Here is a 16,785-nt window from a genome sequence, read left to right as displayed (position 1 = left end):
TTTTCCTTGAAGTAAGATGACTTTGCCTTCTGGATAAGGTTTTTATATGTTTGGATGGCTAGTCTGTAGTCTGTTTTGGTCTGAGCAAAGCTATTTAGCCTCCATTTCCTTTCTAATTTTCTGCACATTTGTTTTTGTGTTCTCAGTGACTCATTAAACCAATGTTTTGACAGCGATTGCCTGACCGATCTCAGAGTAGTTTGTGGATCCAACTGCTGGCCTGCTGAATCCACCCAGGAGTGATAGCTCATCACTACCTCATCCAGGTCAGCATAGGCAGACTGTAGGCAGCAAATAAGCACGTTGTTTAGCTCTTCTGCCTTTACCTTGTTCCAGGGTCGAAAGGTGATAACTTTATTTGAGGATTTCGAGGGCCTTTTAGGCGGCAAGCACTTTCAAACATATTTGCCTTGGGATCCGACCAGATTAGTGGCAATGCTCTTGTCCATACTAGGTTGGGATGATCCTAAAAGCTCCCATCCAAGCAATGCCCCGCAGGGTGTGTAGCCCCTTTGACCAACTGACTAAGTCCTGCGCTGGCCATATGATCAAGAAGGGCTTCAGTTTCCCTGTCTGCAGTATTTTCCAAGTGGAAATTGAAGTCCCCCAAAATAGAGAAATTAGACTGGTCTACTTTGTGCTCCAGGAGTTGACCTATTGAATAAAAAAAAACTAGTTTTGGTTTTATTTTTAGGAGGCTGATAAAGTAAAGTAAAGCCATTAAAAGTGTTATGACTATCAAGCCTGATTTTAAAGATTGCGGCTTCACACTCTGTGTTATCTAAGAGTGGTTTAAACCATATTTTGAAATCATTTCTGGCTATTAGCACTATCCCTCCTCTTCTTTTCCCTACTCTCAGTGAGATCCTCTTGGACATCAGGTTTGGAAGAGGCATTGGCCCATGTTTCTGTAACAAAGGCCAAATTGATTTGATGCTCATCCATGAAGTCATGGAAAGCCAGAGCGTTTTTGGCAAGAGATCTTGTGTTAAGAAGGGCGTAGCGAGTTTTTGTCTCTCTCTGTTCAGGAGTTCGTTGAGTGAAACTCCATCGTCTTGCTTGTGGTAGCGGGAGAAGATGAAACACGTTAGAGCAATGAAGGCAGTGTTTTTCACCTGAACTCAGTTGAGGATCAAAAAGAGCACCCGGGCAGGGATTACCTGTGGGTCTAAGTCAGAGGTCTTCAAACTTGTTTGCTCTGAGCCCCCCTCAGCAAAATGTTTTAATGTCAAGCCTCCCCCACCCCCCAAACTTTACGGCAAGGATTGGGTGAACGGGAGGGAAAGAGCTGAGTGCAGGAGGCATGGCTCCTGAGATCATTTCAGGAGTACTTTTTCTATAGCTCATAAACCACACTAAATATGAGACTTCTAAAACAGCAAATGAATCAAACAAAAACAGTTATTGACCCAAAAGTACTGCCCCCTATAAATGAGGTGTTGTGAGCCCCTCGCACTCCTGGTCCTCAACGCAACTATACTTGCTGCACAAATAATACCTTCAGCCCTGTGTAGCAGGCTATCCCCTCTGCCTCTTACACCCGTTTGCCACCATGCCAGACCATCACTCTTAAAACAGGCCATTTCAGAAAACAAGAGCTCCCATATGTTGTCTTCCTTTATGCTCCCACATGTTGTCTTCCTTTATCTGCAATGGTTCTCTAGGTCCTAATGTTAGAAAATAAGCTCCCATGTATCTTTTTAAAGTGAGACAGTCATAATTGTGCTGCTGAACCTGCTTAACAAATGTTAGCTACTGCCTTGCAAAGAGGGCAGTCTCCTCTGCCTTCTGTTAAAAACATGGAATCCCATCTATCCACATACCCTTCTCTGCCATCTCTCTGAAGCCAATCTGAGGCCAATCAAAGGTGTCTCCACTGCATTAATGTTTTCCCTCTCGTGGGCTATTGCTCTGAGGCCCAAATCAACTAGCAAGTGGACAGTTGGCTATAAGGCTAAGAAGGAAGGCTATTAAATGGCCATAATTAAAGTTTAGCTGGCTCCTCATACCTTTGGGTTCTGGTGCCACTGTACCTGCAGTACCAGTGATTATTTCTGCCCCTTTATGTTGAAAAGCAGCAAGGGTAACCTGGGCTCTGATACTAGCAAGGAAAATGGGCACCCACTCCATGGTAAGAAGGCCAAAATTGAGCGGCAGTAGCCACTTATACACCTGACAGCATTACATGCTGCACTAATAGATGGCCTTTTATAAAAAAGGCTCCCTTATATCGTCCTCTTCCTTGGGGTATTTCTCTGAGGAAGTGGTTTTGGCCATTTGAAACCATAAAAATGAAGCCCCCACACAGTGCTTTCTCTTCTGGACCATCCCGTTGACTATATTTATGAATCTCACTCTTTTCCTCTTTTTCCTGGACCATTACTCTGAGGTCCTAGGGGTCAAGAGGACCAGAGCTCTGCATCCGAATGGAACCCTGCTGACTTCCTCCCTGCTACGCCTGGACTCAACATTTACAAAAAAACTTCCCTTGAATGGTTAGTGCCGATTTTGAGGGGCCTCTTCTTAAAAGCAATGGTGGGGTGGTGGTGCAAACAGTTAAAGAAGAAACAAGGCTTTTTCTTTTGCATTTTTATATAGCGTGTACTCGACTCGAAGGTATCAGAGCACTTTACATGAGCACCAGTTGCATTACAGACGGGCACATTCATTTATTTTCAAGTGCAGGTAGATTAAGTGATTTGCCCAGAATCACAGGATGCTTGAGCCTCCCGTCAAGAATCGAACCACGTTCCCCAGCTTCAAGGTGGCCACTATAGCCGTTAAAATAAATCCTCTTACCAGCCAATAATTGATTAGTCACTTAAAGCCAGGGCACTTCGGTCTGCGTGTAAATGAAGAAAGCCAGGAAATGCAGCAAATAAATAAGGCTGCAGTTCCAGGCAATCTTCATTTACATGTAATTGCAGAGTCATTCGTGCCCCCCTTGGAAACCATTCATGGACCCCCAGGGGGGCACGCCCCACAGTATGAAGACCTCTGGTCTAAGTTGTAGGAAGGCTTCTTTCGAGTCTAATTTTGACAGAGTCATTTGGGTAGTAACCAGCATATTAGCTGGCGCTGTGTGCGCTTCCGCTCCAGCATATGATTGAAATAGGCAGAGAGCCACAGAAGCTAACCCCCCTACTTCCATGACCAGTAGCACACCGGAAGCGTGTGAAAATAACTAAGTCCCGCCCTCCTCTCAAACGGCACAACAGCCGCGGCAGAACAGGGCTAGGACTAACAACGAGGGTCAGAGAGTAACCACAGGTAGAAGCAATAAAAACAAGTAAAGTCTGGAGAATCGCGCTACATAAGGTTTAACAATTTATGAGTGGTTAAGAGCAATTTGAAAATGAAGTTACACTGTTCGTTGCTTGCCCAGAATTGCGTTCCCCTTCAGCAAAGCAGTGAATGCTGTGCAGACAGTGCTTAATTTGAGACGGGGCTTTCCGGTGCTCAGCACCCGCACTTAATTGGTGTCCAGTGCTCGGCACAGGCACCTAATTGTCAACACCATACTTAGAACAGTCCACCACATGGTGGCGCTGTTCATCTAATTTAGAGATGAGCAGAACAACTGTAGTTTAGGACTACAATGTACATTAAAATTGCTAATACCTGCCTCCCCAGCCATTCCTTTAGCTTTGGGGACCTGGAATAATCTGAACTGTTGCATTTACATGCGAGAGACATGGTTAGTAGTTGTTTTGGCAGCGATGACAAGGGTGATGGGTGGTGCAAGCTGCAGTGGCCTCCTGGTCAGAGCCCTGGCACTTAATATTTTACAAATTAAGCACTGTGTGTAGACCCTGCCACTGTCTGCGTATAAGGCAGTGTCAAACATTATATGGACATATAGTAAACTACACATGCCACCTTAAGCACTACTTCTGGTACGGTGAGGATTCTCCACTCTTAATCAATATTATTAATTGTATTAGTGTTTCGTTTCCACAGTGTTAGCAACTTCCAGGAGCGTAACCACTTCATTCCTTAATTTCCAACATTAACAGATTGCTTTACAATCCCAAGCTACCTTAATCCCCAATGCATTTCAGGACTGAAAGGCCTTTCATAGGGGCATAGTGTACCCAAAAAGTAGACTTCATGTTATCTTTTTAAACTCCTGTGTTCAAATTTTGATCTATTAATGATGTATTTGAAACTACGATAATATTGAGACTCCTCACAGTACTTGATGTAGTGCTTAAGGAGACACATTTAGTTTCTATACTTGCATATAGTGTTCTGTGGCTCTACCACCTTACTCAGTACCTCCACCATATCCACTATTCCTTTGCTCTTACTTCTACCAATACCTTTACCAACAATGCTACCAGCATTATCTTCAATGCTATTACCTTCACAATAACTAACATTACTACCACTATTACATCACCACCATTACCACTCCTATCACCACTATTATCATCAGTACTATTGCCACCAACATTACTACCACCATAACCGCCACAACCATTACTACAACTACTTATCACCACCACCATTGCTATCACTATCATTCTTACCAACAACATCACTACCTCAACCACTAACAAAACTATCAATAAAACAACCACAACCATTATGCATTAATACTATTACCACTGGTCAGGATCCTTGGTCCAATCTCATCTGGGGAGGTCGAGCTACCGTGTAGGTGTAATCCCCTGAAATTCATGAACACACAAGTGCTTTATTTCATTTCAGTTCTTAATTTCAGGGGTGACCAAAGGTGTGTGCAGAGGCGCCACTTGAAAAGAGGCTTTGAGGTTGCAATGCCTAAACTACGCAAATCACACAAGCGAATACAGGTGAACTACAATTCCCAAGATGCCACAATGCATGAAGTGGCAGCGTCATTCTTGATCCTTTGGGTGTACATTCCTTGTGTTGTTTAGAGTTCATTGCTGGGCAATTATTTTTTTGTTCACCTAGAAACCTCATTGCCAAGAGTTGGATTTCTGCCTGTCTCCATGTCAGACTTTTGGCAAAGTCAACACAGCTGACTTTAATGAGCTAACACATGCCAATATGATTTTTACACGCCGGTCTTTTTAGTCAGAGCTGCTGGATTAGATGATAAATGTGGTAGAAATAATAGTGAAAATGGTGGTAGTAACGATGCTTATGGCAATGCTAATGGTGGTGATGGCAGAAGTAGTTGTGGTGGTAATGGTGGAGGTAGTTGAGATTGTGGTGGTGGTCATTGTAGTAGTAGTGGTGGTCACAGCTATATTTGTTGAGGATGGGCTCTGATCACAGCTGACATTCTCTTAGGAAAGCCATGGTCTTCCTGAGCTCCTTCACCATCACCCTGCGGTGGGATTTTCATTGAGGAAGTGCTGAGAAATTAAGGACCCCAGCCAAGTTCTTTCTTTAGGTCTAGCATTTCCAAAGACTTTTTGATAATACTAAAATTATATACACAGACATAACCGGGTTTCCAACCAGCTCTCTACATCCATTGATCTTTTGTTGTGTCCTTCATTTTTCTTTTCCAACTGCAGCCAATTTCAGCCATTGGCTAACTTCACTGTTTGTGGCACCATTCTGCTCTTTCACAAAAAATGTATCTGTAAATATAATATTATTATCTTCAGTGCCAGGGACTACTTTGGCAATGTGTGTTTTTTCAGACCTAAAAAAATAGTTGTCTTTTAGGCATTAGTTTTTTAGCTTGATGAGGCAGCAGTAGCCATGTCATTTGAGATGTCATCAATGATAAGACGTTATAGTTAGCTCTACTAACTATAACATGTACATTTCTGTGTTTTTTTTAGTTCAAAATGTTAATGCTGCAACTGGCATAGTCACCTAACTACAACATCACTTTAACCTTTAATTCTTTTCTAGTGAATTTCTGTGTTTTTGTTTTAAACACAACAAGGTCTGTTAATGAAATCAATCTTATTGTCAATTCTTCGGACTATACTTTGAATTCTGTAGAAATTGATGTGTTTTATAAGGGTTTAGGATACTGTCCACACAATGCTTGTGATTTTTCTGATGTTCAGATTGGCTTGTTTATATTCGTTAGGATTTTGCAATTGAAGAATTTCTTTGCTACCAATCCACAGAGGGTTTTTGATGTAAATAAAAGTATGACGATATCTGAAATGACCATTTCTGATGTAAAGAATATTCATTGTTTGCTCTCTATTGATAAAGAATATGACTTTGATATTGATATTGATGAGTTATTGGTAGATCTGGATATTCAGGCAGATTTAACATGTGATAGTTATTTAAGACCTAAGTCTTAATTTACTCCTCAGAATATTCAATGCCAGGAAATTGATCTCTTTATGAAGAGGGTCAGGCATGACTTGCAAAATCTAGAGGATAAAAATGAATTATGTACTTTTCATAGAACTAAACAGAAAAACATGTCTAATAAGGAATTCCAAGCCTTATGTTTTTATAAAATCGAATGAGACCATCATTATTCGAGAAGGTGATAGGGGGGAAATGTGGTGGTCATGAATCGCACACAAAACCACCAGGAGGTTATGCGGCAACTTGGCGATACATCTTGGTACACAAAGCTCACACACAACCCCATTTATCAGCTATCTACTTTGATCAATGAGAGACTATCACAGTGGCATGAAATATGCTTGAAAACAGACCTTGAATACAAATATTTGAGAGTAGAACATCTGAGGTTTCCATGCCTGTATTTTGCTAAAGATACACAAAGTGGCAGCCTTCCCACCAGGCTGCCTAATCATCTCGGTCATTGGCTCACCTACAGAACATCTGTGGAAGTTTATTGATGTCTTCTTAAAGTCTTTTGTTATAAACCTACCTTCATTTATAAGAGATACAATTGATATTCTTAGCAAATTTGAGGATGTAATTTGGGACTAGGAAGGTTGTTACCTTAAATGTTGAGAGCTTATATACATGCATAAAAAAGGAGGTTGGCTTGAGAGCTCTCGATTTCTATTTATCTACTAGGAGTGCTAATATTTATGAACATTCTTGGGTGTTATTGGATAAGTCAGAACTGATTTTGGACAAAAACCTTTTTATGTATGTCGGACATTGGTATCAACCACTCCAAGGGACTGCCATGGGTTCAAGGTTTATCCCCTCCTATGCCAACCTTTTTATGGGTTGGTTTGAGAGGGGGTATACCTAGTCTACCATGGCTACACATACATTTTTGGGGACGATATTTTGATGACATCATAATAATATGGACTGGCTCTCTGTCACAAATAGAGGGCTATTTTGCGTTTCTTAACAACAATGACTTAAATGTTAGATTCACTATGAACTATGACAAACACAAAATAAACTTTTTGGATGTGACCATTTATACCGTAGGTGAATGAATAGAAAGTACTATGTATCACAAACCAACAGCATGCAATAGCATGTTATTAGCTAGTAGTACACATCCCTCTAACACAATCAGGGCTTTACCTTTTGGTGAGATACTGTGCATTAAACAGAATTGTAGTGAAGAAGATGAATGTGAACGCAAATTGACTGTACAAAGAATGTCACAAAGTGGTTTTAGAAACAAATTTCGAATAGATACAAAAGTGTGAATCAATGGACTGAATAGAAAAGATCTTTACGGGGCAAAAAAGATGTCTAATGAAAAAGAGAGCCATCTGCATCTGCATTCATCACCACGTATAACTGATATAGCCAAGACATATGGCGGATACTGAATAAACATAGGGGATTTTTAAGAAATGACTGAGGATTAGATACAGTCCTCAAAGTCAAACCCACAGTAAATTAAGGAAGAGGGTGTACCATTAAGGATATTACCAGTCCTAGTTATACTATGCGGATCAAAATTGAGAGCAGAACTGCTTGGCTAATGCAGAAACCAAGTAAGATTTACACTTGTTCTTCTTGTTCAGCATGCCGCTTTGGTATGAACAAGTTAAAATCTTTTACATACAATACCAACAAAGAGTATAGAATCAACACTTTCCTTAATTGTTGTACTACCTATGTAGTCTATGCTGTGATATGTGCTTGTGACAAGGTATACGTGGGAAATTCATTTAGGGAACTAAGAGTAAGAATAATGGAACATCTTAGAGCAAGTCGAAACAAGGATACATCATACCCTTTATTGTCACATGAGTGTCTCAGAAGCTTAGACTCACTCTTTAAATTCCACGTGAATGATATGATAACACCATCTAAACGTGGTAGAAACAGGGAAATTACACTAAGACAGTGCGAAATGAAGTGGATTTCTCGTTTGAGAACTGTGAAATTTGGACTCCATAAGGAACATAAATTTCATCATTTCCTATGAGATTAATATTTTCTATCTCAAACTATTTCATGTATCTTTTTACTGGTAATATGATGTTATTGTAGTCGGTGCCCACTAGATATTTTTCTACTGGTTTCTGATACTTTCATTGATATATTACTTACATTTCACCTCGTTTGTGTGGAACTTTAACACTGTTTCATCATTTCCAACAAGATGAATATATTTTATTGCACACCATACAATATACCTTTTTACTGGTAAGACGATGTTATTGTAATTGGTATCCACTAGATATTTATCTGGTGTTTTCTGTTATTTTCATGGTTATCTTACTTACATTTCACCCAATTGTGAGATGTTGGCCTGGCATATGCTGGTCACTAGTTATAGTGGCCACCTTGCACCAGTCCAATTCGACTCTTATGGTAGATAGGTTTAAGACAACCTTTTAAAGAAAGCTATCCTAGTGGTAGCTGTGGAGAGCAGCCTTCAGGCTAAGTCTCTGAGGAATATAAAGCAGCTTGTTTTACCTTATAATCTCTTGAATTACCAAATGAAAGGACACCATACAGGTATATATATCAAATATAAATTTATTTATTACTAAACACACTCTACTAATCTCTTTATGAGATTAGAAACCAGGTACACATTCAAATGTCAATGTTTCACAATAAATTAAGCACAAATATGGCTAGGGCCCTAGGGGCGTACCAGACTATATACTAAAAAAATGGTATAACAATGTCGACTTGCAAAATGACAAGGCCTAGGGCCTGGGGAATCGCTAGGGCTTCACTACTGAAGTGTTAGCAGGTAAGTAACAAGCCCACGGGAGATGCGTGCAGTGTGTGAACACAGCCGCGGGTTCCCTATTGATTACAATGAAGCAAGTCGCGGTTTGATTTTTAAAGTTCTATGGTACTTCGAGGAAGACTACAAGCAAGCCACTTACAAGGTAAGTACTTCGAGTGCCAACACACACTAGGGCACCGGAGTGCACGAGTTACATCACCAAGGGAAGCCGGGTGCATAGGTGTCTTTTGGTGTCAGGTCACATCGCTGTTTTCTATGGAGACCAAAGAAGACTCGCTGCTTGCGTCGACTGAAGAAGTGTCCGGTGGAATCTGAAGGTGGATTCAAGATGCAGAAGACCTGAAAACGGAGGGGACAGTGTTCAAAGTCACTTGCCAGTGACCGGTGGCCAGGAAGATGGATGACTACAGATGTCGTGTGATTTCAGGTAGTCAATGGTGTTTTGACTCTTTGCTCACGAGGTCCAGAAAGGATCGACAATGACCACCAGCTGGATTCCGAGTGTCCCACAACGTCTGCAGCTGACTGCGGTATTGGTAAGCGGATTGGAGCCAACAAGCCTTGGCAACTGCAGGTCTTGTGTAGACTGAAGAAAGTCGATGGTGCAGACCAGCAAAGTCTGAGGGACTCGCCCACCAAGGGTGAGTGAGGGCAGGCATGGAGCAACCAGGGGAGCCCTTGTAGGTCATAAGAAAGTCTTCAGGGGACTCACTAGCCAACAGGCAAGTGATCGTGAAGACGCCTCTTCAGGAAATGCTTCCAGGAGCCCACAGTCACTCGGGATGGGGTAGGTGGCTGATTTTTGCTGCAAGACGTGCTGGAGGCTTGGGCCACAAATGGTCCAATGTACAAGTTCGTAGAACGTTGTTAAGGGATTGCACTCGACAATAGTGCATGGTCCCTGGGTATTGCTGTTCCTCATCACTCGTGAGGTCCACTTGCCACAGCTTTGCTGGGGACTCACAATGGCCGTCAAAAAGTCAGGAAATCTACTTCTGGGGCAGCAGGGACTTCGAACTCTGGTGGGAGTGGGATTGTTTGCAACCGTTGATTAAGGTTTTTGGTGCCTGCCAAGCAGGGAAGTCCCTCCTTGACTCCAAGGGAGATTCTTCTGTCTTCCAAAGGTAGTGGAACATCGAAGGGCCAGGAATCTTCTTTGTAGAGCATCGTCCAGGGTTATCTGTTTTGCAATGGCTATGCTTGCTATCTTATAGTGAAGATTGGGGAGGGACTAGCTCTATAACCACTCCTCTAGGAGGGTCAGGGTAGGGGGTGGTTACACCCACTTCCCTTTGTCCAGTTTCACGCCAGAGCAGGGTCAGGTAGCCCCTGAACCGGTTTGAGCTGGCATATGTACAGAGGAGCCTACTGCTCCCCCAGTGCAGAACTTCAAAGCACTCTAAGAGTGCACCCACCCAGCTCCAATACACTAAATCCTGTCTGGAAGGTGGTGACACCTCCCTGTGACAGGATGCCTTTTGTTGGGCCTCCTCCACTGCGAGTTTCAATCAGCAGCAGGAGGGCAGCCCAGTGTCTGTGCTGGTGGCATCCATTTTGTGATGCCAGGGCTCTTTCAGATTTCTGTCATTTAAGTACAGTGGGTACATGTCATCCCCTCTAGAAGGGTGAGATCATACTCCTATAACAGTTACTGGTGTGGGGGTATGTTTCCAAGTTGTTTGACACCAAACACGACATGTTTTGATGCAGTCATTCCAAAGTTAGCATTTACTGCGAGGTTATAATGTACTTAAGAGTATATGGTTTAACCGCATCCACAAACAGCCACAGAGAATAGACTCTGCCAGCTGCAGAGGGGTCCTACTCATGCAGAAGAACCCCCTCACATAGTGAATCAAGCACCCTGCCCTCAGGATTGATAGGGCCTGCTATAGGGGTGGCTGATAGGTTTATATGTGTGTGTATGGTGAGATATAGGAACCTATACCTCAGTGAGGAGTGCTAACACTACCTCACACAGGCTGCAGTAGCAGGCCTGTGGTGTCAGATTGAAAATGCTTTCCAGGGGTGGCATAATACATGCTGCAGCCCCTGGTAGGCCTGTGAAGTACCAATGCCCTGGGTACCTAAGGTACCATATATTAGGGGCTCATAAGGTACCACAGTATCCAATCACTAGTGCATCTAATATGCACACCAAGTCGTTTAGAGAGAACAGAGAGACTGGTGCCCTGATTAGCAGGGACCCAGCCAGACTATAGCCAGAAACCAGTGTATACATCAGAAAAAAAGTGGGGGCAACATAAGTGCAGATCCTACTCTCCTACACCGATTTTTGTTGAATCTTGACACTATCAACCAATTGGGTTAAGGTTACAGCCCAATTAATGAGTCAACATACTGTTGTAGTATACAGCGTCTCACAAATGTCAGAATTTAAAGATGGCCAAAACAATACAAGTTTATCTTTTCGGGTCTACGGGCACAGTGCGAAAAACATTTGTGTATATTACTTTAGGCTTTCTTTTGGGATTAAATATTTGTACGCTTAGAAAAATCTAATTTGGCATATGTATGCTCTTGACGAACGACATTCTGTACAAACTCGTCTGAATTTATATCTCTGAAATATACTTATGGAACGTTCAAAATGGCCGGGGCATTCACGTTGCCTTTTTTGCTGATGTCGCCACTAATCAGTCAACAAAATGTTGTACATACCCTCTTGTAAACAATAGAATTCAAAGATGGCCAAAACAAGACTACTTTATCATTTTGGGTCTTCGGGCACAGTGCAAAAAAACATTTGTACATATTACTTTAGGTTTTCTTTTGGAAATAAGTATTTGTTCGCTTTGAATAGAGAAATCTAATTTGACACTTTTATATTCTTGCTGTACAGCATTCTGCACAAACTTGTCTGAATTTATATCTCTGAACTGTACTTTTGGTATGTTACAAAATGGCTGCGGCATTTGCATTGCCTCTTCTTTGCCGGTGAAATGTTTGAACTGTTCTACACTGGATTCACGAGTGGCCACAGTTTTTCTTTGGTGAGTTTGAGGGACGGCTTTGGGATTCATTTTTCCCTGTTTGGGAGTAGAATATGAGTTTAATTCCTATATAATATACGATCAGGACGCGTTGGTATATGTTTATGTATACAGCATAATGACATCTTCTCTTCTTCTATATAGACACACCATGGATGAACTTTATATTTTTTAGTATGTGGGCTACAGAACTATGCATTTAAAATATTTGTTATACCTATATGTGTCGATAGACAACGTTTGGTTTAGACATCAGCTATATTATGGGTTCCAAATCTATAGAATTTGTAGAGTTGATTCTATAACAATTTTTGTGGGGAATTATATAATCTGTGCCTTTAGTGGTTAAGCATATAAGCTTTTCAGTGGTGCTATATGCTTTTCCAACAGGGACTCATTTCAATAGACTCTCTGTAAAGACAGTAATAGAATCTGCCATATTGAATTACATTTTTGACTTTATATAAAATAGGCTAACTCATGTTGCCTCACTTTATTTTCTCGGGTTAATTAAGAGATGATTAAAAACTAGTTAGGAAAAACCTGCAAGCTTCTAAATACTTCAGGCTGTGCAAACCTCACTGGTGGCACTATTCTGCTTCTCTTGAAATATTTCTCTTCTCTTCAAATGACGGTAAACCCTTTTTTAAATATTGAATTACTTTCTGACACACGCACTGCTTGCTGGTCATTAACAATTACAGCCTTATTGCTTCCCTGTTCTTTTTTTCATTGACTTCCTTTATGTTTTTTAAACAAATATTGAACATTGTTTCAGAATTAAATGACACTTGGTCTTCTTTACTAGTTCCTTCAGGAACGCACTTGTCCCCTCACTCTCTGGGCACATTTAACTTTGGTGTCTTTGGAGTTTACATTTCTTAAACTAAAATTATGTGTTTTTATTTTTTCATCAATTATGTAGATCCGAATCCCAAACAGGATTTCCTTTACGTTTGTCCTGGGATCCCCTTTTGATGGAATTGGTCACATATAGTTGCCTTTTCCGTTTTGGTAAGATGAAGATTTAATACAGTCTTAGTGTTCTTTCTTTTTGAATATTTGATGTTACACTGTTGGGTTTTCTCTTTGTCAACTCCATACCTATTGCCTAAAAATATAGTAGGCTATTTACAAAATGAATAAAATGTAAACACAAGCTTCATTTATAAACAAAAATATTACAAGCTGCCTTAAGACAATATATTGTGCAATATTGCAGATAAATTTATGAATGTGCGTTTTTTGGCTTTTTTCATTACTCTGAAATCATGCTAATAAGAATATGGAACAGAAGCAATACAGCTGTTTTGTAAATGTTGCACTTTTACAGTTACCTTGGAGACTTAAATGTTAGTTTACATTTTACGAATATATGTCTCAGCTCAAACTGTATCTGTTTCTAAGATGGGTTTCACTTTTTAACTATACATTTTGGACATTAACTGAGGGCACCCAAATCACTTGGAATATTATATTTTATGTGTATGTAAACTGCAATACTGTCAATCATTCTGTGTTATTTATAAATCTTGGCTCGTTATTGTTTTGTAACAGCCCTGAAGAAGTCCCTGTGTGTGTGGGATGAAACGCGTTGGCTGTATATGTCATCTCAAAAGAAAAAAAGAAATAAAGAAAAAGTCTTTAAAAGGAGACTTCTGTATTTGTGATGTTTTGTCTTATGGATACGTTATTGTGTTATCAGTTCACAAATGTGTGATAAGAATGTAGCAGCTTGTATTGCTCCTTCAGAACTTGTTTTAAAAATGTGTATATATGTTTGTGCTTCTTCCACCTAAAGTTCATATAAATATGTATATTCATATTTTAAATATATATATTTGTATATATTTATATTACCTACTGGCAGTTGTCAGTAGGTAGTTATAGTTAGGACCATTTCCATAGGAAAATCATTTTTTGACTGGCCTATATCTTTGGTGCGTTTAACAAATCTTCAGGAACTGTTTAAAAAAAAAAGTGCCCCAGTGAATCTTGTTCTGTATGGAACGTTTTGGGGCTTTCTGTGAAGTGGGGGCCAAGGAAAAGGGAGGGGGGGTAAAAGTGATTTTACCATGTTGATTCTCATAGTATCTTTAGTTGAACCTGCAGTCCGAAGTACTGGAGGGAATTACAATAAATTTGGTAGAAAGAAAGATTTGGTTACACAGATCGTGCTTTCAGCCATTTGGTGTAAATCCATTCCGTAGTTGTTGAGAAATTCAAGGAAATAAAGATAGTGATATCTGTGGCTGCAAGTCCTTCGCTATTAATTGTGAAAAATGATAAGATCATGCAGGGAAATGCTGAACTCTGATCTTGGGACACTGCTTCAGACGAGTCCCAAAAGATAGCATTAAAAAAGGGAGCAGGACAGGAATACCCTGACCCCCCCAGCCTTGGTATTGGGGTCCCCCTGAGACCATACCCTACTATAGCATAAAATATATATATATATATTTCCGCAAATATAGGGCTAAAAAAAACAACAAGCGCAGGCTCCTGTGCTTGTTTTGAAAATAGCCCCCAGGTGGGCCCGGTCCTGGAGGCATTAGCATATATATATGAACATTAAAGGTGGGGAGCATATGGGCCCCACCTTGGGTGTTTTTATACCCAGGGGACCATCAGGGCTGATGTTTGTATTAGGGAACTAACTACCAAAAAAACGAGTGGGCCAGGTGCACCGTAGACCGCCATATCCCAGAGGCTAAATTGACCATAATGGGGGGACCTTGTCGGGGCAAAAGAGGCCCTGTTCCCTTTCTCAACCACTCTGCAATGTGGCCTCCTGGTGCACTACAGGTTGGGGGATGAAGTCTCCTTGGCTGCTGAGGGTCATTGGGGGCAAAGAACCCCTATTGTTTCCACAATTATGTCCCCCACAGCGGTATTGCTCCGACCTCACCGTAGGCCCCACCCCAGTTCCCAGCCACTCTGCAAAGGGGCCTCCCTGTGCACTACTGTTTGGAGGATGAAGTTATTTTGGCTGCTGAGGGTCGATGGGGGCCAAGAACACCTATTGCTGCCACAAGTAAGTCCCCCAAAGCGGAATTGCTGAGACCTCATTTGAGGCCCCACCCCTTCCTCAACCACTCTGCAAAGGGGCTTCCTGATGCACTACTGATTGGCTGATGAAGTACCATTGGGTGCTGAGGGTCGATGGGGGCCAAGAACCCCTATTGTTGCCACAAGTAAGTCCCCCACAGCGGGATTGCTTAGACCTCATTGTAGGCCACACCCTTTTTCTCAACTACTCTGCAAAGGGGCCTCCCGGCTCACGACTGGTTGGGGGATGAAGTTCCCTTGGCTGGTGAGGTCCATGGGGGCCAAGAACCCCTATAGTTGCCACAAGTACGTCCCCCAGAGCAGGCTCGCACAGACCTCATCGGATGCTACACCCCTTCCTTAACCTTTCTGCAAAGGGGCCTCCTGGTGCGCTACTGGTTGGGGGATGAAGTCCCTTTGGTTGCTGCAGGTTGTTTGGGGCCAAGAAACCCTATTGTTGCCACAAGAATGTCCACCACAGTGGGATTGCTCAGACCTCGTCAGAGGTCCCACCTCTTCCTCAATCACTCTGCAAAGGGGCCTCCTTGTGCACTACTGGTTGGAGGACGACATCCCCTTACCTCCTGAGGGTAATGGGGGCCAAGAACTTCTATTATTGCCACAAGTAAGCCCCCCACAGCACTATTGTTCAGACCACCATGGCCCCACCCCCTTCCTAAACCACTCTGCAAAGGGGCCTCCTTGAGCACTACTCTTTGGGGGATGAAGTCCCCTTGGCTGCTGAGGGACGTTGGGGGCCAAGAACCCCTATTGTTGCCACAATTAAGCCCCCCACAGTGGGATTGCTCAGACCTCATCGAAGGCCCGACCCCATTCCTCAACCACTCTGAAAAGGGGCCTCCTTGCGCACTACTGGTTGGGGAACGAAGTCCCCTTGGCTGCTGAGGAACATTGGGGGCCAAGTATGCCTATTATAGCCACAAGTAAGTCCTCCACAGCAGTATTACTCAGACCACCGAGGCCCCACCCGCTTCCTCAACCACTCTGTAAAGGCTGCTCCTGTCGTACTACTATTTGGGAGTTTAAGTCCCCTTGACTGCTGAGTGTTGTTGGGGGCCAAGAACACCTATTGTTGCCACAAGTAAGGCCCCCAAAGCCAGATTGCTCAGATCTCATCAAAGGCCCTGCCCCCTTTCTCAACCCCTCTGCAAAGGGGCCTCTGGCACACTACTGGTTGGGGATGAAGTCTAGGGGTGAGCGTGCTGGTAAACTCTGCTCTGCCAGTGGTTGGTGGAGTTTTTGCTGAATTCCACATTACAAGTGCTGAGTGGCAAAACTCTACAAACTCTGCCGGTGGAGCAGAGTTTACCGCCCATCCCTATCAGAGACTCACACACCGATTCACAGACCCACTCAGACACTCATATACCTATTTACAGCCCCACTTATACTCTCTAACACCCACTTACAAACCTACTCAGATACCCACTGAGACACTAATGTATTCACATGTAGTGTGAAAGGTTAGTGGTTACAGTTTGGAAGTGAAATTCAAAACATATACAAATTCACTTAAGAAACCAAAGGTTACAGGGACGTAGAGTTAGGAAATAGAATTTAAAAAACCTTAAAAATTCACTGAAAATAACAAAGATTACAGAGACGTTATAGCACAAAACCAGTGAA

Source organism: Triturus cristatus, chromosome 4_1, assembly GCF_964204655.1.
Source record: "Triturus cristatus chromosome 4_1, aTriCri1.1, whole genome shotgun sequence".
Lineage (NCBI taxonomy): Eukaryota > Metazoa > Chordata > Amphibia > Caudata > Salamandridae > Triturus > Triturus cristatus.
Note: the sequence above shows the minus strand (reverse complement) of the source record.